Source organism: Acomys minous, assembly GCF_964271855.1.
Source record: "Acomys minous genome assembly, chromosome: 3".
In the NCBI taxonomy this organism is placed as follows: Eukaryota; Metazoa; Chordata; class Mammalia; order Rodentia; family Muridae; genus Acomys; species Acomys minous.
In genome coordinates this window covers 89,562,818-89,588,303 of record NC_140485.1, presented here as the reverse complement: position 1 = coordinate 89,588,303, position 25,486 = coordinate 89,562,818, and positions in this window count along the sequence as shown.

Below are 25,486 nucleotides of genomic sequence, written 5' to 3'. Positions count from 1 at the left end.
TGGTACAAAGAAATACATGTAAACAATTTCTTTTATTTTACTATTCTGAGATTGAACTCAGAATCAGGAACACATTAGACAGGCATTCAAAATTTCAGCTCCAGCTATTGAGGAAAAAATTCTATAATAAAATGTGATAATTCTATGTACTCAGTATAGTTATAATTTATTTCTCTAAATGACATGTGAGTTTTAGTAATACAATTTGAAATGTGGTTTTGTAATTAATGTAAGTGATAACACAAATGCTCTTGATGTCCTGCACCATGTAATAAGTGATATAAACACCATTCAGTGTTAGTTTTCTATTTTACTCAAAATGTAAAAATATGTTACTTTTTAGTTATAGCATACAATACAAAATGCAATACAGTTTATGTAGTTAAGAATTATATTGCTTGACTTTCAATTTTTAAGAACATCACAGAGACCTCCGCACAGGTTTTTACTATTAACACAGTGCACCAAAATTATTTTCAGAAAATTATCTTAATCTATATTAATGGTATTAAGATTTCATGGTATTTGTAGTTAGACTAGTGTGAAGTATCTGCAAGTGTTTTATGTTTCCATTTGATATCCTTGTCCACAAGTCTAATGTTCCCATCCTTTGGTAGTAGCATTGTATGCTTCCCTAAGAGAACAATGGAAATCTTGACTATCCTGCAAGTTATCACTTGCTTTCTAACTTTTGACAGTTCTGCTTCCCCATATCCATTGCAGTACAATTTACTGCAGCAGAAATTTTAAAAATCTCAATAGTATCTTATGAGGATGTTCTATGATCCATTGGTATGCTTTCATGTTGAAGATATGTTGCATCAATATTTCCCTGAACTGAAACATTCCCTACTGCTGGGATAAAGGATGTTCACAAGATCCAAGAAGCAACTTAAACATACAAAGCCTAGAAAACCAATGATACAAGGCAGGAAAGCTTCTGGACATTTCAAGATTCACAAGGACCCTTCCCAAGTTTATATGAATAGTTATAAATTGCTGGAGAAAGAAACTCTCTCATCCCTGAGATGTCTGAACAGTGTGGAGGAACTCCAGTGACTCATATTTCCTAAGTCACAACCTATGTAAAGTGAGTGTTCAGTAGATACAGACATGTTTGAATCATTCAGACTTCTTTAAGTGAAACCCTCATCTATGCTTTTATTAATAAAACCAATTAAATTACTTGCTCTTCAATGTAGATTTTAGTGGGAGTTTTTCTGTGGTAAATGTGGAAATCTCTAGAAAAAAAGAAGCTTGTTCATATCTCCTGAGGAAAAAACCAACAACACAGCTCACACTCAAAGACAGATTGACTGAGAAAAGATGAATCAAGAGGAAACTCTTACATGCAAGTGTTATATGAACCATAATCATAAGTGGTTATAGGAACATGAAATTGTGGCTGATTGATCTATGTGTGGAACAGTCATAAGGTTAATATTGTTATTGATGTGTGTGTGTGTGTGTGTGTGTGTGTGTGTGTGTGTGTGTGTGTATGTGTAATGGGGTGGTAACTCTCTTTGATGTATTGTCAATTAAATTGCATATTCCATATAATTGGTAATATGACATGCTACCAAACCAAGACAGTTGATAGTGGACAATTCCTGGGGAAAGTCCACTGTAGCTATGTTATCCTATTTATCGAGATGATGTGACTCCTTGATGAGTGGGCCCATGTCATACTATGGATATGCCTCAGATGCAACTTATGAAATAGAGAACATGGGGCAATTAGTAAAAACAATTATAGAACAGGAGCATAAGTAGTCTGTGTCATCAGATATATCATCATTGTTATGGTCAATAATACTGATTTAGCTTTTGACTTGCTAGAAAATGTAGAAAAAAGTGAAGATAAAATTCCCAAACATGGAACTCAAGGGAAAACTGGTAGAAAGAAGATGATGAAAATAGGCTGAAATTATAGAAGGAACCCCTACACTTTAACTTTTCATAAAGAGAAAAGGAAACTCAGCAACCTTTATAATGACACAGTCAAGAAACTGATAATAGGTATGCAATCACCACTTCTCATTGAATTGGGAAAGTCTTTTAAATACATAGTTTAGGAGCCACTCTGTGTTAGACTTTTGAGAATGTGGGATACAAAAGCAGACTAGATCAGTCTCAGTTATGTGGAGGTTGAGAAACTGTGTGTTATAATTACCTTTTCCCACTGAGAAACAGATGAATAATCACAACAATATAAGATGAATAAGTCCTTGATGGACAGGCTCAAAAGGGCCACTAGCTTCACTTGACTCTTACAAGCTGAGCTATTTATGAATAACAATGGAAAAAAACAAGAGGAAGACCAGGGTTCATTGATGAAATGGAGCATGAAAGAGGCAGTGCTTCTTGCCCAGTTTACTGGGAAAAATGAGATTATTCATGGAATAGAGTTAAGAAGGATCTCAGATTGATATGCAGTTATAGTGGCTTTTCTGATCTGCATAGTAGTACATAATCTGGATGAAAGAGAATAAGCATCACAACAGAATTACAGAGAATGGAAAGTTAAGTTTGTAAAGGCTAAAGGAATACAGAAAGATCAGAGTAAAACAAAGTTGTCAATGGAGACTATTCAGGCCATTCGGGGGAAAATTGCACAAGACTGGTGTAGAGCCAAAGTTCTAGAAAAAGAAAAATGTGAGTAGCCAGATATCATGGTAGTGACTGTATGGTAGGCATTAAAACCTTAATACAATTTATGATTTTAACTGTATGAATAAAATTAAGGGTCTTAGCAGTAGAAAATTATCAACATAAGACAGGTGGCTTGAATTTTCCTCCTGAAAAACAGTATATTTGAAGAGGGGATGCTTTCTGAATCCTTTTAGAAGCTAACTTTTGTACATGAATAAGCAAGGAACACAGTACTGTACCAGTGCTTATATGAACGAGACAGCTGGTTCCCATTGCAGACACCGCAGAGGAGAGCGCATTGTTCTTTTCTTGTGCACCTTAGCCAGGCAGAGAGGCATGACTAAGACCCACAGAGACCATCTGTGAGGAGAAGAGGCACAGTAGTTCTGTGGCAGCAACATAAAAACATGATGAGAAGACCAGATGGCCATGAAAAATGTCCATGGATTACAAAGGGCTATATGAGAATTGTACCTAAAATGTATTTCCAGGAAACAATTAGTACAAGTAATAAAACCATTCTGTACTCTACTGCATATTGATATTATTTCTGCTTTAATATTTCCTAAGCTCTCCAAGATCAACTATCATTTACTTGTGATATGATGGTGATGGGAATGTAGAAATTTCTATAAAATATTTTATTACAAAATAGTAACAGTTATTTTTTTACATATTTGAAAAACCTTTGAAAGGACAGTAATAATAACATATAAGTTATTAAAGGAAGGTATTCAGTGAAAGGCAAAGGGAAATCTTAGAAACAATGTTTGTTGAATGAAAATTCAAGTAACAAGAGGAAGCTACTTTATAAAAGTTTCTGGCCATTATGAACTTGGGACAATTTAAATGATAAGGTACTGCCTTTGATTGTATGATATTTCTTTTCTTAGCTTTACTTTCTTTTAAAATTAATTAATTAATTAATAACTTTACACCTTGGTCTTAGCCCCCTTGATCCTCTCCTCTTAGTTCCATCCTCCATTTATTCTTAAGACACTGGTTTTGAAAGGGAAAAGTTTTAATTAGCTTTAAAGCAAACAGAACAGCAGAGCTCTCTAACTCATAAGTGCAGGTCGACAGGTATGCTAGCCCAAGGTCCCAGATGATAAGTTACAAAGAATGCGGAGCTAGAAGACAAAGGCCTATTGAGTGTTCCAGGGACCGGCTGGCCATAAAATATAGGGAAGATACACAAGGACAAATTCCTGAGAGAAACAGGTACCGGACATGGTCGAATGAGTAATGAGCCAAGACCCCTCATCCAATCTTATGGTGTCTGCTTAATCCCCCCTTGAGGCCCACACATAATGTTTCAAGTTTGAGTTTAACCAGATGTGTCATTAGCTCAGATAAACATCTACCCTCGGGTTCCAAGAAAAACAGGAACCAAGTACTGTTCCCATGTGATTAAGTCTGAGCTTACCCCAGATCTGCCTATGAAATTTGCTGATGTTCAAATGTTTGAAACAACCAATCATGTGTGGCTGCGCCAAAACTTTCCACTCCCCCCAACCCTTGCCCATATAAACCCCTAACCCCTGGGCTTCTGGGTCGACCCCTGTCTCCTGTGTGAGATATGTGTTGACCCGGAGCTCTGCCAATAAACTGCCTCATGTATTTACAGTAAGACGGTCGTTTGTGTGTCTTTGGGTGCGCGCCATCCCAAGGCTTGAGTGAGGGTCTCCCTTCGGGGGTCTTTCAGTTTCACATTCTGGAGGTATCAAGCTGGAATTGTACTGAAGTTCCTAGCCTTAACTCTAATCCTAAACCCAACTCTATCCTTAACTTTAACTTAGGATCACTATGGTTGAAAGTGCCATGTAGAGTGCTGGGGGTGAATTGTCATTAAAAGGCATTTTTCTTTCAACCCCTATATTCAAACTTAAGAATGTAAGAAAAAGGAGAAGAGAGACATGCCTGAGTCCAAACTTGTTTTCTCTATATATAAGACCAATAATAACTTATTACCAACACCCATTGAAAATAACCCTCTATAGCCCAGGAAAGCAACCAGAAACCTACCTGATCCCCATTAAAAGAAATAGGGTCATTCTCTTAAGGTTTATTCTGGCTGATTTGAGATAAATAATAGCTTTGTAGGGACCCAAATAAAATTGGAGTAATGGTTAAACAAGCTAGGAATAGCATTTCTGGTCATTGGGCCATAATTCTGAAGATCATGCTCCAATGCTATGGAGAGTTTTTGGTGATGGCTCAGGTTATCAACTATCTCTGATATCTTCACACTTGGGAAGCTGCTAACTTGCCCCACCTGTATATTCAGACAATTAATTTTATTCCTTCTCAAGTCTCTAATGGGCTTGAAGACCACATAATTTTGTTATATAATTAAGCTTAATTGTTGAAGGGTTAAGATGTTATTAAGTATAGATAGTTGTTTTAATTTGATAATGATGGGTTATGATAGATACTGATTTACACTCAGAATTTTAGACACACCAAAATAGGAAAGATGTTTTTTTTAAGTGGCCAAATACAAATTGCCAAAATACTAAGAATGTAACATTTATATACTTCCTCATTGTTTCATGATTCTTCTTGTTGTAGGTAGTTTACATGTAAACAGCTAAAAAAAATATTTAACACAAAATATTTTAAAAAGATGAGCATGATATTTTTAAAAAATCACTTTTGGCTCTGAATGATGCATATTGCAATATAAACATGTGAGGCAAGTTGTACAGTGACATGATTGCTATGGTTGCAATATTTTTCTTCTAGTTAGATTTATGGACAGCTTTACAAGAAGGGCCTTACACCTAGTCCTGAAAAATTATGACACAAGCCCATGTATAATAATTCATTAACCCTAGTGTGTAGGCCACTGAGATTGGTTTGTTTAATGAATTGATATTCCTCTAAATTACCTTCTAAGCATTTATACTTTACATCCACTAGTTATTTCTGTTGTCAGTCTTGGTAAGTCACTGAGGTGTGGTGGCAGTGGGTCTATTGTTTTCAATGATCAGTGTAGTAGACAGGCTTGATGATATGATAGTTGCTATGACATAGTGTCATGATACTGATAAGTATGTATAGAAAAATTATCAAATATCAATATGATCCACTTCAACATACAGATAACATTGTGGAAGAGCTAATGAAAAGAAAATAAAAATTAATAGGAAGAGGTAGGGTGTTTGGCTATAACATATTAACATCTGCTTTGAAAAGTATCTTATAGAGAGTTGAGGGCAGATCATAATATTCTGGAATAAATAAATTTATAAAGCATGAATGAAATGAAATGTAAAATATTATCTCTGTATCATTTTAAGATAGTACTTAAAGTTCTAGCTAGAGCCATGTTACAATTAAAGTGATCAACAGGATATGAATTGTGAAGGAAGAAGTCAAATTATCTCTATTTGCAGATGATATGAGAGTATACCTAGGATCTCCAAAATTCTCCCTGATTCAAGATGAACTACAGCACAATAATAACAATTTTAAAAACCATGGTATTGGGATAGAAACAGACAGGCAAATCAATGGTATCAAATTGAAGACCAAGACATTTCCCAAAGCAATACAATGGTAAGAAGAAAATATCTTTAACAAATGCTGCTGGTATAACCTGATGTCGGCTTAGAAGAAGGGAAATAGATCCATAGTCATCACCCTTAACAAAACTCAAGTCCAAGTTAATCAGGACCTCAAAGTGAAACGGGATACACTAAATGTAACAAAAGAGAAAGTGGGGGGGATAGTCTTGAGCTCATTGGCACAAGAGAAAACTTTCTGAACAGAACGCCAACAGCTCAGGCACTAAGAAAAAAAGTTAACAAATGAGACCTTATAAAACTGAATAACTTCTTTAGTGTAAAGAACACTGTCATGAGGACAAAATGGCAGCCTACCGATTAGGAAATGATCTTCACCAACCTTACAAATGACAGACAACTAATATCCAAAATATAAAGAACTAAAGAAGTTAAATACCAAGATGGGGGGGGGAGAATGAGGAAGGAATGAGGGAGGAGATACAATCAGGAAGTGAAGAATTTAAACTAAAGAACAAGCAGGTAACTTATATTGCTAATCTCACTACATGGGAATAGCTCTGAGGCCAGCTGAGACATGCATATCTAGGCATAGACAATGCTTATTTTTGGCCTTAGAACCCATTTGCATCACTATTCAATGCCATTCTTCTTATGGAATGAATGAAGATTTACAGATGTCTTTTCTACTGCTCATACAAAGAGCAGAAAACCAGCCTTAATTGTTCTGTGCATCACACATACCTTATAAGATTATAAATTTAGGACTGTATAATGCTTCTGAGAAATTATATGCTTTCAGAACAAAAGAACTGGACACTGACATTGGATCAGACCTGACAGGATGCATTCCTCTCAGCATGCTGGTCACTGACATACTGTATACTTCATGTTCCAGCACCAAGTGCTTCAATTACTTCTCCTCATCAGAATAAGAAAGATGCCAGCATACTTCCAAAGAAAGTTCCCAATTCCAATTGCTCCAAAATTTCAGACTGTGCCATACAAGTTTCTAATTAAGCCTGGAATTTTTCAACATTTAGAAATTTGACCACCAGAAATGCTATTTCTAGATTGTTTAACCATTTTCCCAATTTTACTTGGGCCCCTACTCTGTAGTATTCCTCCCTAATCAGCTGGAAGAAACCTTAAGTGAATGATGCCCAGTTCCTTTAAGAGGGGCCAGGGAGACTGTTGGTTGCTTTTTTGGACACTAGACACTATTAATGGGAGTTGATTACAAGTTATTACTGGTCTTATCTAGAGAAAAAACAATATTAGATTAGCGATGTCTCTCTTTTCCCTTTTCTTTCATTCTTAGGTTTGGAGATAGGGGTTGAAAAGAAAGAAAGGATGAATATATAAATATATAGGGAAGATAGAACAAAAAGTAGATTAGTGAATTTACTCCTCAACTTAATGCCTCAATTGTCACTCACAAGGTTACTTTTAATTCATTGGCATAGAATTTTGTGTATAGATGCAAAATAAATTTAATTCTAGATACAGTGGTATAGAATTCAAAATTAAGTTTATTCTTCACACACACACACACAATATATATATATATCCTCTAATATGAGGATTTTTACCCATATAACTCAGTTATAATACAAAGTTTACTTCCAATACTTTGAAAGCAGTATTGCACGCTGTTTAGGATAAATAAATTATACAAGTTGATTATTAGCTGATCAGATCATGGACATGCCAATTGCTAGCCTACTTTCATCATAAGAATCCACATCTTAGGTGTGGCAGATAGATATATTTTTATAGAGAGATCAGGTAGGATTGTTAAATAAGGTCTTCGCAAACCTCAGAGACATGCATAATATGGGATTTAAAATGTTTTTTTTTATTTTAAAGATTCATAGTGAGTGAGACAGGTTAACTACTGGCAACACCCAGCCTACCTCAAAGAGAATAATGAGCATCAAATAACCTCCATATGGAGATAGCTTCAAATGTGGCAAATATGCCACTGGACAAAATGTCCTCATGTCTACCACAGACAGAATTCTCCCTAAAAAAGGGAAAACTTGGTTGCAGGCAGAGTCAATGCCCAAACTCTGCCAAGAAAGGTTAAGCAAGTCCTCAACAATTCCTGCCTCACAAATATATATGTCAGATATTAGGTGAGATGGCTGAAGAAGACGCTGCAACATAATACAGAGTTTTGCGTGACTGTTCAGGTAGAAAACTGTCTCTGTCATCTTCTCATTTGTTTTTTTTTAATTTTTATTTTAATTGGTTTATTTAGATTACATATCAATTGTTATCCTCTCATTTGTATCCTCCAGTTCCTACCTCCCTTTTTTCACTCTATTCTCCTCCCCTAGTTCTATGACAGAAGGTGACACCCTCCCCCACCATATGGTCACAGCCTATCAAGTCTCATCCTAGTATCCTTTCTTTAGTGCCTCCTCACCTAGGGGAAGTGGTCAAATATGAGCCACTGGAGTCAGTCCCCATTCTCCATACAATTGTGGTAAATGCCCTGTCCATTGGCTAGATATGAATAGGAATTCAATGCTTACTACATGTATTGTCCTTGGTTGGTGCAGTAGCTTGAGCACACCCTTCTAGGTCCAGATCTACCCATCATGATTTTCTTCTTGTAGGTTTCTAGGACCCTCTGGATTCTTCTATTTCTCCATTCTCCCATATTTCTCTCACCTAGAGTCCCTGAGTCTACCCGAATCTCCTAGTAAGTGAAGACTTTCATGGGACATCCCTTTTTGGCTAGTGTTCAATTGTGAGAACATACCATAAAGCTACTAATCTGGACTCCCAGAATATTCAGGCAATCAGTTTTATTCCTTCTTAATTCTCTTATGGAGTTGAGGACCAGGTAGCTTAATTTTGCAATGAAGTTTAGTTGTTTAAGGGTTAAGATGTCTTTAGGTCCAGATAGATGTTTTAAGTTGATAATAACAAGATGTGATGGAGACTGACTTACATTGAGAATTTTAGATGCACCAAGAAAGATGTTTTTTTCAAACCTGTCAGATACAAATAGCCAAAACACTGAAAATGTTACATTTGTATAATTATATCATGGTTCTTCTTGCTATTGGTTGTTTATTGTTTATATGTATAATAACATAAGTGTATGTGTAAAAGATAAAAAAGTTTAAATAAAAAATAAATTAAATACCAACAAACCAAATAACAGAATTATAAAATGGGGTACTGATCTAAATAGAATATTCTCAAATGATGAATCACAAATGACTGAGAAGAACTTAAAGAAAGGCTTAGTGTCCTTAGTCACCAGGGAATTCAAATCAAAATGACCCTGAGATTTCACCTTATACCTATCAGAATGGGTAAAGTAAAAAACTCAAGTAATAGTACATTATGGCATTCCTTCATTGCTTGTGGGAGTACTAACATTTACAAACTCTGTGTAAATCAATCTGGCAGTATCTCAGAAAATTGAGAATACAGCTACCTCAAGATCCATTTATAACACTTTAGGGAATATACCTAAAAGATACTTCACCATATATGGGCATTTGCTCAAATACATTCATAGCACCTATATTCATAAAAGCCAGAAACTGGACACAACCTATAACTTCTTCAGATGAAGAAATGATATGGAATATGTTGAAAATTACTCAGCTATTAATAGCAGAGATATCATGCAATGCTCAGGCAAATGGATAGAAAGAGAAAAGGTCAGTGTGAGTGAGCTAAACCTGACCCAGAATCTCAGAATAACACACATGGCATGTACTTACTTCCAATTGGTTATTAGCCATAAAATACCAGATAACCATGCTACAATTCACAGAAGCAAGGAAGCCAAGGAAAGCCCAAGAAAGGATGCTTGATTCTTACTCAAGAAAAAATAAAATAGACATATGAAGTACATGGAGGGATGAAACTGGGTGGGAGAGGGGATGGAGATCAAGTGTGGGGAGCAGGGAGTGATAGGGCACAGAACAGAAATTGATACAGGATATCTATGGGATGTTTTTTGAGCAGTCTCTGGGGGTAATCCTTGCTGAGACTCCTAGCAGCAGAGGTATGAATCTGAAGTTGCCACCTCCTGAAGTTGGGTAGGATTTCCAATAGAGGAGAGGGGACACGATATAACATGTAATTTGTTTTTAAATTTATTTATTTGTGCTGTCTCAGAAATCTCTCCATAGACCAAGTTTGCTTCAAACTCACAGAAATTCAACTACTTCTGCTTCATGCATCCTGGGATTAAAGGTGTATGCCACTACCACCCAATTGAGCAGGTTTTTTCTTATAAAACTTTATTTTTATATTTATTTTGGCATAGTGCCTCATTCTCTCCTATGATTTGCAATTTTCTATGTAACACAGGCTGGCCTCAATCTTAAATTAACTCTAACTTCACAGAACTAAAATATTGTGATTATAGGTTTACTTCATTCCATCTATCTACAAGCTATCATTTGAATTAAGAAACATCATAGCCCATGACATGGTATTAGGTAGTTATCAAAGGGTATACTTGTTAATTTATCATTTTATATTTATATATCCATCCATACATATTTATTGCTTTCAATATTTTCTTCATCTATTTTTTTGTCAACATTCTTAGCTATTGGGGACATGTAATCTAAAACTACATTGAAGTTACAGTTTTCTCTACTGAGAGGGACTAATATCAAGAAAACACTTGACAACAAGCTGTAAAGACTGTGGTGAAAGAAGAGCTTTATTTCCCTCTTATTTTGTGCTTTGATGGATTCTGAGGCTATATGTACCTTAATTCATACCAAGTTACTAAAATACTGGAGCAATGGGAAACAGTGCATGTGTATGGAAATAAACCAATGCATATAGCAAAGATTAAGTTTTTCCTACAAATGAGCATTTATTTGGCTAAAGAAAATATCCCATGCACATTTATCTCCATATATAAGAATACTGATGGAAGGTGTCATAAGGGAAGACATCTTGCCTATCAACATTGGAGGATTTTGTCTTAAGTACAAAATTCCTATTTCTGAAGCAAGCTACACAATTTGTTTGAAGGGCATGCAGAAATCAGGCTGGATTGAGTTAGAGGTATTCCACCTAGTGACTCCATTCTTTACTCTAAAAAGTATTATGCATAGGGACTCTACATGTTATTCTACCAGCATATCAAATTAAGTGTGCCTACTGTCCCATTATTAGTGTGAATATCATTGTTCTGATTTGTTGAGGCCTTTTCTAGAAGTGTGTTCCTATAAATCCAATATGTATTGCTGTATGTTCTGGGAAAACCTTTCATTGAAGAAAAATTAGGCCCCAGTGAAAAAGGTGCTACTACCTTTTTATTAATTGAAAATAATATACTGTCGAATTGTTTTCTAAATACCTATATTTATGTTTATTGTTTGCTTCTGTTATAAGCCACAGTCCAGAAAACCTCCTTCTACTATGGGAAATAATTACTACCCAGATTCAAAATCAATAGAAATATGAAGATTGTATTTTTACTCTGGTTCATACTACTGCTCTGGCACAGGGGCTCAAAACTCAGCCAGTAACATTCTCATCAAATGAATTTTACTTTATATGCTATCACTTAGTACATTTTCCCAGTCAATGTGGTAATTAAATAATACTGTATCTCAACATGGAAATATCTTGATTTTACATGGATACACATTCCAATATTTGTAGTTAATGCTTATTGTATTGTTCAGAGGAATATAAATTCTAATGCATTTATGTTTTGTGTATTTTATACTCAATTGCTTATATTTGCTTGTATTCTTTTCACATTGCTTCTAATATTTTTCCTTATAATTCCATATTGGATTTTAAGATTTCTGGTCTGATTTATGTGAGTTATGGAAATATTTGAAATTTTAGTATGTATGTTTTCCTTCTCTTTGCCCTTTCTTCTGTCACTAAAAAAATTATATTTAATATATGGCTGATATTTAATGTTTGATATACAAATGGGAAATGGTCATTTTCTGTGATTTGCATTAATGATTAAATGCATCTATAATTATTTAGTATATAACTCCTTCAGTACAAATTGATGTGATTTTAATTTTATTTTCATTTTAGTAGAATAAAGTTACCCTGTTTTTCTCTATCACATGTCTTCTTCTAGGTTTGTTTTGAGCCTGTATTTTGGCATGCCTTGGCCTTCTAATTATTTGTATTAAAGGAATTTACCACCAGCACTAATTATAATTTTACTCAACAATGGAGATTTTCTAATAATTTTATATATGAAAAAATTTATCATTTTTATCTGGTAAAATATCTGAACATAATTTAAATGTTTAACTTATTTGAGGTAAAGTACAATATATTTTAAGCTTTAAATAATCCCTGTAGCTTATATGATAGTGTATTGAGAATAATCACAGATTGGAAAATATCATTTACCTTCTAAATGAAACTGACATTAGTTCAGACTCTGCTTTCCTGTTGGGTTGTATCTATTAATTGAAGGTTAATGATATTAGAAAGCTGTTTAATAGTTAATAATTGACCAAGAAATATCATTACATTGCTTTTTTAAAAATAAGTTAGATTTTTGTTAAATTCATCCTTTGTTTTCTCTATGTACTCTTGAGATATTCCGTATTTTTCCTAAGGGCAGATATTGATCATTTTATTTTCTTTTTGCAATTTTTTTATTTGTCATAATTTATTCACATTACAACATGATTGCTTTTAAATTTTTTTGTTGGTAGAAATCTTTAAAACTTTCATCTGTTAAATTGAAATTTTAGTTTGAAATGTAATGTTTATTGACTTTTAGCCAATTTACAGTGACATTAAATCAACAGATGATGGACATTGTCCCCAATATTGTAATATGTTTCTATATGCTCAGGTTTTTATTGTGCTTACACAAGCAAATGTGCACACATATATGTAGAGGCCAGATGACAACCTCTGTAGTCATTTTTCTAGTGTTCTATATCTTCTTTTAATGTTCAGCTGGCTGTTTTGTATGTTGTTATTTTTTTTTGAGAGGCTAGACAACTCACTGACACATAACTTACTAAAGATGCTAATCTACTTTTTGGCAATGGGCTCCAGGAATCCACCTAGCTCTCAGTCCAGAGTGCTGGAATTGTAAGTGTGCACACTACACTTTGCTTCCTATCTTATATTAATTTGAGAGATGAAACTCTGATATTCACCCTTGCCAGGTAAGCACATTATTTTTTAAGCTATGTTTCCACCTCTACTATATATTTAATAAGGAGAAAATAACATAAATAACACTAGAAACTCTCAAACAATAATATTCAAATTTATTTCTTCATTCAATAATTAATTTGCTTTACATCCTGATCTCAGGTTTCCCCTACCTCTTATTCTCACAGGGCCCCCCATCTTTATCATCTCTCTTCTCATCCCTCCTTTCTTTCTCCTCAGAAAAGGGGAGGCCTCCAATGGATATCTACTACCTTGGTATATGAAGTTACAATAAGACTAGGCATGTAGTCTTCTAATGAGACTTTTCAAGGCAACCTAGTTAAGGGAAAGGTATCCAAAGTCTGGCAAAAAAAAAATATCAGAAATGTACCCTGCGATAATCATTAGGAGACCAACATGAAAACCAAGTTGCATATCTTACATATGGGGGGGCAGGCTAGCCCTATCCCACACGTTCACTTTGCTGTTTTAGTCTATGAGTACCTATGTGCCCAGGTTACTTTTTTCTGTAGGTTTTTTTCATCCTATCCTTGGCCTCTCTGGCTCTGTCAATCCTTCTTTCCTCTTTTCCACAAGATTCCACAAGTTCCACTCAGTGTTTGGCTGTGGCTCTCTGCATCAACTTGCAACATTTGCTGGGTTAAGGCTTTCAAATGACAGTCATACTAAGCAACTGATTGTAAACATAGAAGAGTATCATTAATATTGTCAGAGGTCAGCACTCTCTTTGCGGTGGGTCTTAATTTGCATCAGTCATTGGTTGGACACCTCAATCTCTCCTCCATCTTTATCCCTGCACATCTTGTAGACAGATTAAAGTCTGGGTGAAAGGTTTTGTGGGTGGGTTGGTGTTTCCCTACCTCTACTAGAAGTCCTGCCTGAATAGAAGATGGTCACTTCAGTCTCCATGTCTCGTGATGCTATGAGTCTCAGCTGGAGTCAACCTCATATCCTCTCAGGAGCTTATCTGGTCTATGGTCTTCAGCTTGTTTCAGAGTTGCTGCCCTAGTATGTTTCAATTGTCTCTCCCAGCCCTTTTACCTCCTGTACCCACTCTCTCCTCATCTAGTCCAAACACTTGTTTCCATACTCAGACTCCCTTCTACTCAGCTCTCTCTCTCTCTCTCTCTCTCTCTCTCTCTCTCTCTCTCTCTCTCCATCTACTTTTGCTGTCTTTTTAATTTTTTTTTACTGAGTAAGAGCCAAGCACCCCAACACCACCTCACCCCCATGGGCCCTCCTTGTTACTTAGCTTCTTTGGATAAACCCTACTATCTCATGGTTGATAATGTTTTTGATGTGTTCTTGGATCAGGTTCGTGAATATTCCATTGACTACTTTTACATCAACATTAATAAGGGACATTGCTCTGAAATTATCTTTCTTTGTTGGTTCTCTGGTAGGATTAGACAACAGGGTTACTGTGGCCTCATAGAATGAGTTTGATAATGTTTCTTCTTTTCTATTTTGTGTAATAGTGGGAGAGTACTGATATTGGGTCATCTTTGAATATCAGGTATAATTCTTTACTAAAACCTGAGTTTCTTTGGTTGGTAGATTTTAATGATTGCTTCTTAAGAGTTAAAGGACTATTTAATTTATTTACCTTATCTTCATTTAACTTTAATAAGTGAAATCTATCAAGAAAATCATCCACTTCATTTAGATTTTCCAGTTACGTGGAGTATAGGCTATTGAAGCAAGATGTAATTATTTTTTGATTTCCTCAATGTCTCTTGTTATGTTCCCCCTTTTGTTTCTGATATTGTCTGATATTGTCTTTCTGCCATTTTATCAGTTTCACTAAAGATAGCTTATCTATCATACTGATTTTCACAAAGAAACAGCTCTGGGTTTTGTTGATTAGTTGTATTGTTCTATGCATTTCTAATTTATTGATTTCAGCCCTCAGCTTGCTTCCTGCTGTCTAGTTCTCTTGGATGTGTTTACTTCTTTTTGTTGTAGAGCTTTCAGATATTCTGTTAACTTGCTAGTATGAGGACACTCATTTCTTTAGAAGATATTCAATTCTCTGAACTTTCCTCTTATCACTCCTTTCTTTGTGTTCCACATTCATTTTCATTGAACCTGGGAAAGTCTTTAATTTTTTTTTTGTATTTATTCCTTAACACCGTGATCTTGAGTACAGAATTCTTTAGTTCTTCGATTTTGTAGGATTTCTGCAGTTACTATTGTTCTTGAAGTCCATTCTTAATCTATGACTGTCTCAATGTACAAAGAGTTACTTTATTTTTCATGTGTGTTGAGGCTTGTTTTGTGATTGACTATATGGTCAATTTTAGAGAAAGTTCTATGAGGTACTGAGAAAAAGATATACTCTTTTTTGTGTGTTTGAATGACAAGTTTTGTGGATATCTATTAGGTCCACTTGATTCACAATGTCTTTTTTATTTGAATTTATTTTATCGTATTTTCATTTACCTGTTTAGTTTCTGTCTCCATGATCTGTCCATTGATAAGAATGAGATGTTGATGGTCCCCACTATTATATGTGTGGTTCAATGTGTGATTTACAGTTTAGTAATATTTCTTTTTTAATTTTTTATTTATTTAGTCACTGTCAGCCTGATCTCAGCCCCTTTCTTCCCATCCCTTCCTCTCTTTCTTACCAGAAAAGAAGAAGGCTCTAAGTTGTAACAAACTATGCTGGCTCCTCAAGTCACAACTGGACATCTTCTCACACTGGGGCCAGACAGTGCATCCTAACTAGGGGAAACTCTTTTAGAAATGTGGGTGCCCTTGCATTTGGGGAATTGTTCAGAATTAAGAAAATGCCTTGGTGGATTTTTTTTCTTATATGAGTATAAATTGTCCTTCTCTATTGTTTTTTATTAGTATGCATTTCAGGACTGTTTGATAGATACTAAAATGGCTACTCCAGCTTGTTTCTTTGGTATATTTACTTGGAAAATGTTTTTTCATCCATTTACTCTGATATCATTTTTATTGTTATTGCTGAGATATGTTTCTTATATGTAGCAGAATTATGTATCCGAGATTTGCATCTATTCTCTTGGCCTGTATCTTTTTACTGAGCAATTAAGTCCATTGATTTTGAGAGATATTAATATCTAATGCTTGTTAATTGCTGTTGTTTGATACTGGTGCTTATACTGGTGTGTGTGTGTGTGTGTGTGTGTGTGTGTGTGTGTGTGTGTTTGTGTGTTTGTGTGTGTGTGTGTGTCTGTGTTTATATTCTTTTGCTTTTGCTGGTGTGGAATTATTTCCTTTGTTTTCTTGGGTGAAATTAAACTCTGTGAGTTTGTGTTTTCCTTTTTATATCTTCTGTAGGCTGGATTTATGTATAAACATTGCTTAAATTTGGTTTTGTGATAGAATATTTTGTTTTCTCCCTGTAGGAAGATTAAAAATTTTGCTGGTTATACATGACATCTGTGATATCTGGCTTTTAGAATCACTGTTGAGAAGCTGGGTGTAATTTTGTTAGGGCTACCTTTATATATTACTTGGCCTTTTCCTCTTGATACTTTTAATATTCTTTTTTCATTGTTCTGTATATTTATTGTTTTAATTATTATGTATCAGGAGGATCTTCTTTTCTGGTCCAATCTTCTTGATATCTGTAACCTTCTTATGTGTTTATAGCTATTTCTTTCTTTAAGTTGCTGAAGTTTTCTATAATTTGTTGAAAACATTTTCTGGGCCTTGAAACTGAGTCTTCCCTTTATTTTATTTTTATTCATAGGTTTGGTTTTTTTTCATAGTGTCTCCGATTCTATGTTTTGTGTCAGGAACCTTTTAGATTTAATATTTTCTTTGACCCATATACCAATTTCTTCAATTAAACTGTCTACACCTCAGATTGTCTAACCATCTCTTTTATTATTTTGGTGATGCTGTGTTTGTAGGTTCTGTTCTTTTCCTTAGGTTTTCCATTTCTCAGATTCCTTCAATTTGTGTTTTCTTTTTTGTTTCTATTTCCATTTTCAGGTCATGAACTGTTTTATTTATTTACATTCAATGTTTCTTGATCCCAGCTGGACTTGTTGGGAAGTTAGGCAGACTTCCAGGTGTGATAATGCAACTGAAGTGTCAGGGCACACCTACCTTTCATATTCAAATTTCCAAGCTCTAAATTTGGCCATTTAATTTTCCAGTACTGAAAAGTCTACTATACATGTTTGTAAGGCGCGGCTGCACCCAATAATGGTGATGGCCAAGAGCTCACTGTGCGTAAATAATTGCTCCTGCACATGCGTTAGACCCAGAGCCAGCTCAGCATGCCCCTCCTGAACGGGGATATGCTTATGAGCTATCGTGGATAGCAGTTATTAACAAATCCACTCTTATTTGCTAATAAAGTATCTAGCCACAACCCATGAGGTATCGATACGCCACACAAAGACGGTACTTAAACACGGGCTCCCTGGCTTTCAGAGTCTTTTGCACCAGTTTCAAGGGCTCTCCCAATAAAGCATGTTTGAGAAGAATCCTGGTGTCAGCGTCGTTCCTGCCAGCGGGAGAGTGTGACAAGTGGTACCGAAACCAGGGAATTTAAAAACAGCGCACATACCACTAGACACTTGCGAGGACCCTCGTGATCAAGAGACCCCGGGAGGATTCAGAACTCAACATGCGGAGTGGCAGTACCAGTAAGTCTCCCTTCAAGGGCATGCCCCCATTTGGCATAGACCCCTTCTGGCTGCAGGATTGATTTTGCTGCTTGCGGTGCTGGAATTGTTATGCTGTTTCCTTTTGAACTGTCATCGCCCCAGTAAAGAGTGCATTTGCTTGTGAATAGAAAGCTCATCAAAAGCCATAGGACTGAGGTAGATAACTCGGCAGGTCGCTTCCCTTTTTTTTAGCCGCTTGTAAATAAAAGCGCAGAAATGGGAAACCTGCACTCTACCACCTTTCTCAAGCCACTGCAGGAGCTTCTTAAACAACGTAAACTGAAAATATCAGAACAGACCATTCAAGGATTTTTAAAAGAGGTCGATAAAATAAAGCAGTGGAAGATTGAAAGCTGTGAGCAGGGACGAAACCGTTATGGTGCCTGGTGCATGCCTGCCTTAAAATTAAACGTTGCAAAGATGTCATTAAAAACAGCCAACAAATACTGGCCAACCATCAGGACAGCATGTCAGAGACAGAAGGTATTCATAGGAAAAGGGAGAGGAATAGCAAGAAAAAGGATAAATAGAGTCAAAGAGCAGCTCAGACAAAAGAAAAGGAAAAACAGAAGAAGAAGAAAACTAACAATAAGGTGTACCTGGTACTCGATGAGTTCACTGACTTGCATTTAAGTAGTGAATCAGAGTCCGAGAATCATAGTGGAGAGGAAGAGCTAAGTACTGAAGAAGAACAAGATTTGGAGGAGGCAGCAGCTCAATATGAGCAAGAAAGGTATGAGCCAATCAGGGTGACTCCTTTGGCACCCCCTTTTTACAATCCACTGTATCTTGATAAACACAAAGCCAATGAGAGGAAAGCCTTTTGATCTAGTTTTGCAGAACCCAAAACTTGGAAAAGAATAGCTGTTGCCTTCCCTGTCTTTGAGGACCAAAACACCCAGGCCTGATATCATGAGCCAGTTGGATATAAGCAGATTAAAGATTTAGCAGAAGCAACCCGCACCTATGGGGTTAATGCGGCTTTCACCCAAGCTCTGCTTGAGAGATTTAGTTACACAGCCATGACGCCAACGGATTGGATGAGCATTGCTAAGGCTTGCTTAACTATGGGACAATATTTAGACTGGAAATCAATATATACAGATGCAGCCCAAGTACAGACTAGGGATAATACAGCTGTAGGCCAGCCACTCTGGAATATGGACATGTTTTTAGGACAGGGACAATGGACAGCAAATCAAACAGAGTACCCCCTAGATGTGTACACTCAGATTAACACCATGGCTATAAAAGCCTGGAAGATCTTGCCCAATAAAGGGGAGGTTACAGGCAACTTAACAAAAATCATACAAGGATCCACGGAGCCGTTCTCTGAATTTGTGGCTCGTATGATGGATGCCACAGAAAAAATATTTGGAAATCATGAAACAGCCATGCCATTGATTGAACAGTTAGTTTATGAACAATGTACACAGGACTGCTGAAGGGCCATTATGCCTTGGAAAGGCAAGGGACTCCAGGCATGGATGAAGGCCTGTAGAGAGATAAGTGGGCCTCTATCTAATACTGGACTAGCTGCAACTGTCCTGGCAGCCACTGACAAAAATGAGAAACCAAAAGGTGCTTGCTTTAAGTGTGGCAAGCAGGGACACATAAAAAGACACTGTCCCCTCGTACAGAATGCCATGCAGGCCACTCAGCCTAGGGCGGAAAAAAGCCCAGGACTTTGTCCAAGATGCAAAAAGGGGAAGCATTGGGCCAATGGATGTAGATCCGTTAAAGATCTTAATGGTATGCCTTTACAGCAAGCAGAATCAAAAAACGGGAACCGGGGCCCCTGACCTCAGGGCCCACAAATATATGGGGCCATCCAGACACCATCACTGCGTCCACCAACGTCCCAAGGAGAGCCACTTCGTGTTCAGCCGGCTTGGACCTCTGTGCCACCACCCAATGCATACTAACACCACAAATGGGAGTCCAACCACTAGATTCAGGTCTCAAAGGTCCCCTACCCAAAGATATGGTTGGGCTTTTGCTAGTCAGATCTTCTTCGGCCTTAAAATGTTTAATTGTTACTCCAGGAATAATAGATGAGGACTACACTGATATAGTTAAGGTCCTATGCTCCTTACCTCAAGGAGTAACAGCCATATAACCTGGAGATAGAATAGCTCAGTTGTTGGTGTTACCTAGTTTGCATAGTCATTTCCCCTCTAAGGCAGGGGAGAGAGGAAACAAAGGCCTTGGATCCACAGGAACCGATTTTGGTTACTTGTCGCTAGCACTGGACCAAAGGCCCACTCTTTGATTAACAATTGAGGAAAAGAAAATCAAAGGGCTATTAGATACTGGGGCTGATCGCAGTATCATAGCAACCAAAGATTGGCCAAAGAATTGGCCTACTCAAACCTCTTCACAGACCTTACAAGGTCTCAGATATGCTAAGGCCCTCACGATCAGTGCTAGAGAGTGGACCTGGAGAAACCCTGAGGGCCGAGAAGGAAATTTTTCTCCCTATGTTATGCAACTGCCAATCAGCCTCTGGGGAAGGGAAGTGTTGGAACAGCTAGGACTAACCCTTACTAATGAATTAGGAGTTAATTACTCTCCACAAAGCCTCAAGCTAATACAAGATATGGGCTATGTTCCAGGCCTAGGATTGGGAAAAAACTAACAAGGGATGTCAATACCTATACAAGCTAAAAGCCATTCCTCTACTAAAGGTCTGGGTTATTCCTAGGGGCCACTGGGAGTACCATTCCCATACCTGGGAAAACAGAGGAACCAATATGGGTTCCTCAGTGGCCCCTCTCCTCTGAAAATCTGTTAGCAGCTCATGAACTGGTTGCTGAGCAATTGCAAGCAGGCCACTTGGAGCCATCCCATTCACCTTGGAGTACTCCAATATTCATTATTAGAAAGAAATCTGGAAAATGGAGGTTATTGCATGATTTGAGAGCTGTAAATGAGCAAATGCAGGTCATGGGGCCTATTCAAAAGGGGCTCCCCTTACTGTCTAGTTTACCTAAAGACTGGCCAATTCTCATTATTGATATTAAAGACTGTTTTTTCTCCATTCCCTTGGCAAGCCAAGATTGCCAGCGGTTTACATTCACCCTACCAAGCACCAATCATGAACAGCCTGACTGTAGATTTCAATGGCGAGTGCTCCCACAGGGAATGGCCAACAGCCCCACTATGTGTCAACTGTTTGTAGCCGAGGCACTCGCACCCATTAGAAAAACCTATCCTAAAATACGCATATGCCATTATATGGATGACATACTTCTAGCTGCACCCGACAATCAGATGTTAGACTCAGCCTATGTCCAAACGGTGTAAAACTTAAAAGATAAGGGACTGTTCATTGCAAGTGAAAAGGTGCAAAAAGGAGACGTTGGCTCATTTTTAGGAGCCATCATCTCCAAAAGCCAAGTTGCACCCCAGAAATTACAAATTCGTAAGGACAACTTAAAAACTTTAAATGACTTTCAAAAGCTTTTGGGAGATATTAACTGAATTCGACCTTACCTTAAGTTACCTACTTCTGATTTAAAACCCCTATTTCAAATTTTAGAAGGAGACGCCCATATCTCCTTGCCCAGGGCATTGACGCCCCAAGCTAGGGAAGTCCTCCTTAAGGTGGAACAAGCTATAGAAGGAGCTTGGCTCACCCGTGTAACCCCTGGCGAGCTCATTTTCTTGTGCATTTTGGCTACTCCCTATAGCCCTACTGCAGCATTATGGCAAAGGGGCATTCTGCTTTGGATACATGGCCACTTCTCTCCTGGCAGGACTGTGGAACATTATCCATCAAGCGTTGCTGTATTAGCTCAGCAAGGCATACCCTGATGTCATTATTACTCCCTACAATACTCAGCAACTGCAAGTGTTGTTAGCCACCATTGATGACTGGGCGATTTTGAGAACAATCTTACCTGGTAAAATTGACAACCATCTCCCTAATGACCCATTGCTGCATTTTGTATCTACCCATCCTATCATTTTCCCCCGGATAACGGCTAGTTCGCCTATTCTGAATGCTATTGATATCTTTACAGATGGGTCTAAGACAGGATTGGGAGCTTATATGGTGTCAGGACAAGAACCAGTTACACTGCAATTCAGTCCTGATACACCACAGCTGATGGAATGCCAAACAGTTTATGCAGTCTTTCAATGATTCACTGAACCGTTTAATCTGATTTCTGATTCTTGCTATTTAGTTAATGCCGTACGCATGCTAGAAGTGGCAGGAAACATATGCCCCTAAAGTCCAGTGGCACACCTTCTAAGGGATCTTCAAAATATTATATGGTCCCGGCGTCATCCATTTTTTATACAACATATCACAGCACATTCGATGCTGCCTGGTCCTATGGCTGAGGGCAATCGCCTGGTAGATGCTGCTACCAGACCAAGAGCTTTTGCGGTACTAGACAATGTTAAAGCAGCCAAAGAGTTTCACTCCTTATACCATGTACTCACAGCAACTTTAAGAAAAGATTCCACATATCTCGTGCCATGGCAAGAGATATAGTTACCAATTGTACAGCTTGTGTGCCTTTTCATCACCCTCCTCACACAGGGATTAATCCCTGTGGTTTACGTCCTGGAGACCTCTGGCAAGTGGACGTGACACATGTCCCACAGTTTGGGAAACTCAAATATATGCATGTGTCCATTGATACCTTCTCAGGGATAATTTTCACATCCCTCTTTACTGGAGAAAAAAATGGCTCATGCTATTCATCATTGCCTGGAAGCTTGGGCAGCTTGGGGCAAGCCCAAAGAATTAAAAACAGACATTGGCCCTGCCTATACCTCTAAAGGTTTTCAATCATTCTGTGACACCATGCAAGTCAAGCATATCACTGGGTTACCATACAACCCTCAAGGGCAAGGCATTGTAGAATGCACAAATTGGACCTTAAAAGAATTGTTACAAAAACAAAAAGTGGGAATAAGTTCCGGGCTTACCCTCAAGAGTCAACTATCACTAGCCTTATTTACTATAAATTTTTTGACGCTTGATTCTGCCAACCGGACTGCAGCAGAGCATCATGGCGATACCTCCTTTACCAATTTCCCTTCCATAAAATGGAAGGATGTACTAACAAAACAATGGAGAGGCCCGGATCTAGTAATAGCTAGATCCAGGGTAGCTGTTTGTGTTTTTCCACAGGAACAAAGTGACCCGGTGTGGGTTCCCGAAAGATTGACGAGGATTGTCAAGGAAGAAGGACGAGATGTTGTACAGCGAGAAGAAGAACAAGCCTCCTTGGAATGTGATTCCTGCGCTCCTGACCCTTCTGATGTTCATGACACTCCCGGATAGTGCCCAAGCCTTAAAGCTCTGTGCTGTTACTAGAGCATGGCCACTTCCCATGCCAGTACATGCCAATTCATCTGTCCTTCCCCAATTTTTTTCCACCTCTTGTGAAGGAGAGGTTCCATGTGCTCCTGCTCTTGGGGAAGCTCCTAAACCATTCAACCAATCTAAATTTCAGTTGACAGGCACTCTTTGTTTCTCTATGAACGGAGATTTGCCCTGCATTTGGCTCCAGCACACCAATTTAAGTGCCTGGCTGGAACCGCAACAAGCCATTAGCCCTAGTCTTAGCCTTAACTCAGGCGCTAGTGCTGTTCCAAGCGAGAGTATTCAAAGGACCACTAAGGGAAAACAGATAATGCCAAAATTAACAGCTAGAACTACTCTTTTTACCTTTATGATTGTTAGTCAAATTACCATACCCCTTAGAAATAATGTTATAAATCAGACCGCCAATAGATTCTGGGCTGCACCCTGGTGCAACCCGGATTATAATTTTCCTCCCTCTTTTACAGACTGTCAATCCAGAGAAAGCCCAATAAAACAGTTATCCTCAGGCTTTCAATTTTCACCACTGCTTGCTAGGTACAGACTATCAGCCAATAATACAGAGAGTGGTAAAGATGGATGGCCCTGGTATCAATGGGTGTTGAGTAATGATGCCAAAGCAGCTACTGATTTTTCTGCATTTTCTCTTCTTCGCAGTACCATACATAAATTATAGAATGTAATAGCTTCACTTAAGATAGCCGGTTCACAAAATCAAACCCATAAATTAACGAATATAACCTGTCATCTACAGCTTTACAACCAGACTTATAACCAAGCACTAGTTTGTGTCAGACTGCCTTTTTTCTTTTTGCTGCCTGACAGCTATCACACTGAGGAGCTTGACTGTCAGTCTCAGCCTTGCCTCTTGACTGAATGCTGGGACAGCACAAAGACACTGGCATTGGTAGTCCAGTTGCCAACCTTTGTGTCCATCCCGGTGGAGGCAGATCCTGACACCTTTCCCATCATTAACCGCCTCCGTCAGAAACGTGACTTTGGTATTACAGCAGCTATTATCACGGCTGTCACTGTTTCTGCAGCTGCAGCAGTCACTGCTACAGTTGCCATGACCTCCCAGGTACAGACTGCAGACACTATTAATGAGATTGTAGACCAGACATCCGCAGCCCTAGCTATGCAGCAAAAGACCAATCAACACCTTATTTCAGGTCTGTGTATAGCTAATCAAAGGATGGATTTGCTACAAGAACAGATAAAGGGGCTCTATGAGCTCATTCAGACAAGTTGTATTTCCCATCATAAACATGTGTGCATTACCCCAGTTCAGTACAACCTTACTGCTTCTTTTAATCAAAGTAAATTGCTATCAGATTACCTTGCAGGAAACTGGACGCTGGAAGCTGAGGAGCTATCCCAACAACTCTTGAGCTGTATTGCTCACCTGAACAGCACTCGTATCATACCCTTGACCCTTGGGGAATTCACCTCCTGGTTGCATTCTGCATTCTCCTACTTTAAGGAGAGGGTGGGGGTGGGAATTTTTGGAGCCATCACAGTCTGTGGCCTTGTGTTCTGCCTCTGGGTGTTGTGCAAGATGAAAAACAGTCACGCCCATGATAAAATGCTCATGGTTCAGGCCTTGCTGGCAGTTGAGCAGGGCGCCTCTCCCCAAGTATGGCTAGCTAGCCTAAGAAAATGAGCTTTTCCTTACCCTTCCTTTGCGTGGCCTTTGCACTTGGCTGAGCCTTGTTGCCATCGCACGCCAATAGGCACGCAAAACCCTCCACAGCTCAATGGCCATTGCACTCCGCAGGGATTCAGGCCATTGCACGAGGAATGGCATTGAGCATCACACCTGAACATCACATCCACTCGATCGGATAGGCATAAGAGTGGTCTAACCTTGATCGGACTAAGTCCATCTGTTCATTTCTTATATAAGGAAAAAGGGGGAGATGTAAGGCGCGGCTGCACCCAATAATGGTGACGGCCAAGAGCTCACTGTGCGTAAATAATTGCTCCTGCACATGCGCTAGACCCAGAGCCAGCTCAGCATGCCCCTCCCGATCGGGGATATGCTAATGAGCTATCGTGGATGGCAGTTATTAACCAATCTACTCCTATTTGCTAGTGAAGTATCTAGCCGCAACCCATGAGGTATCGATATGCCACAC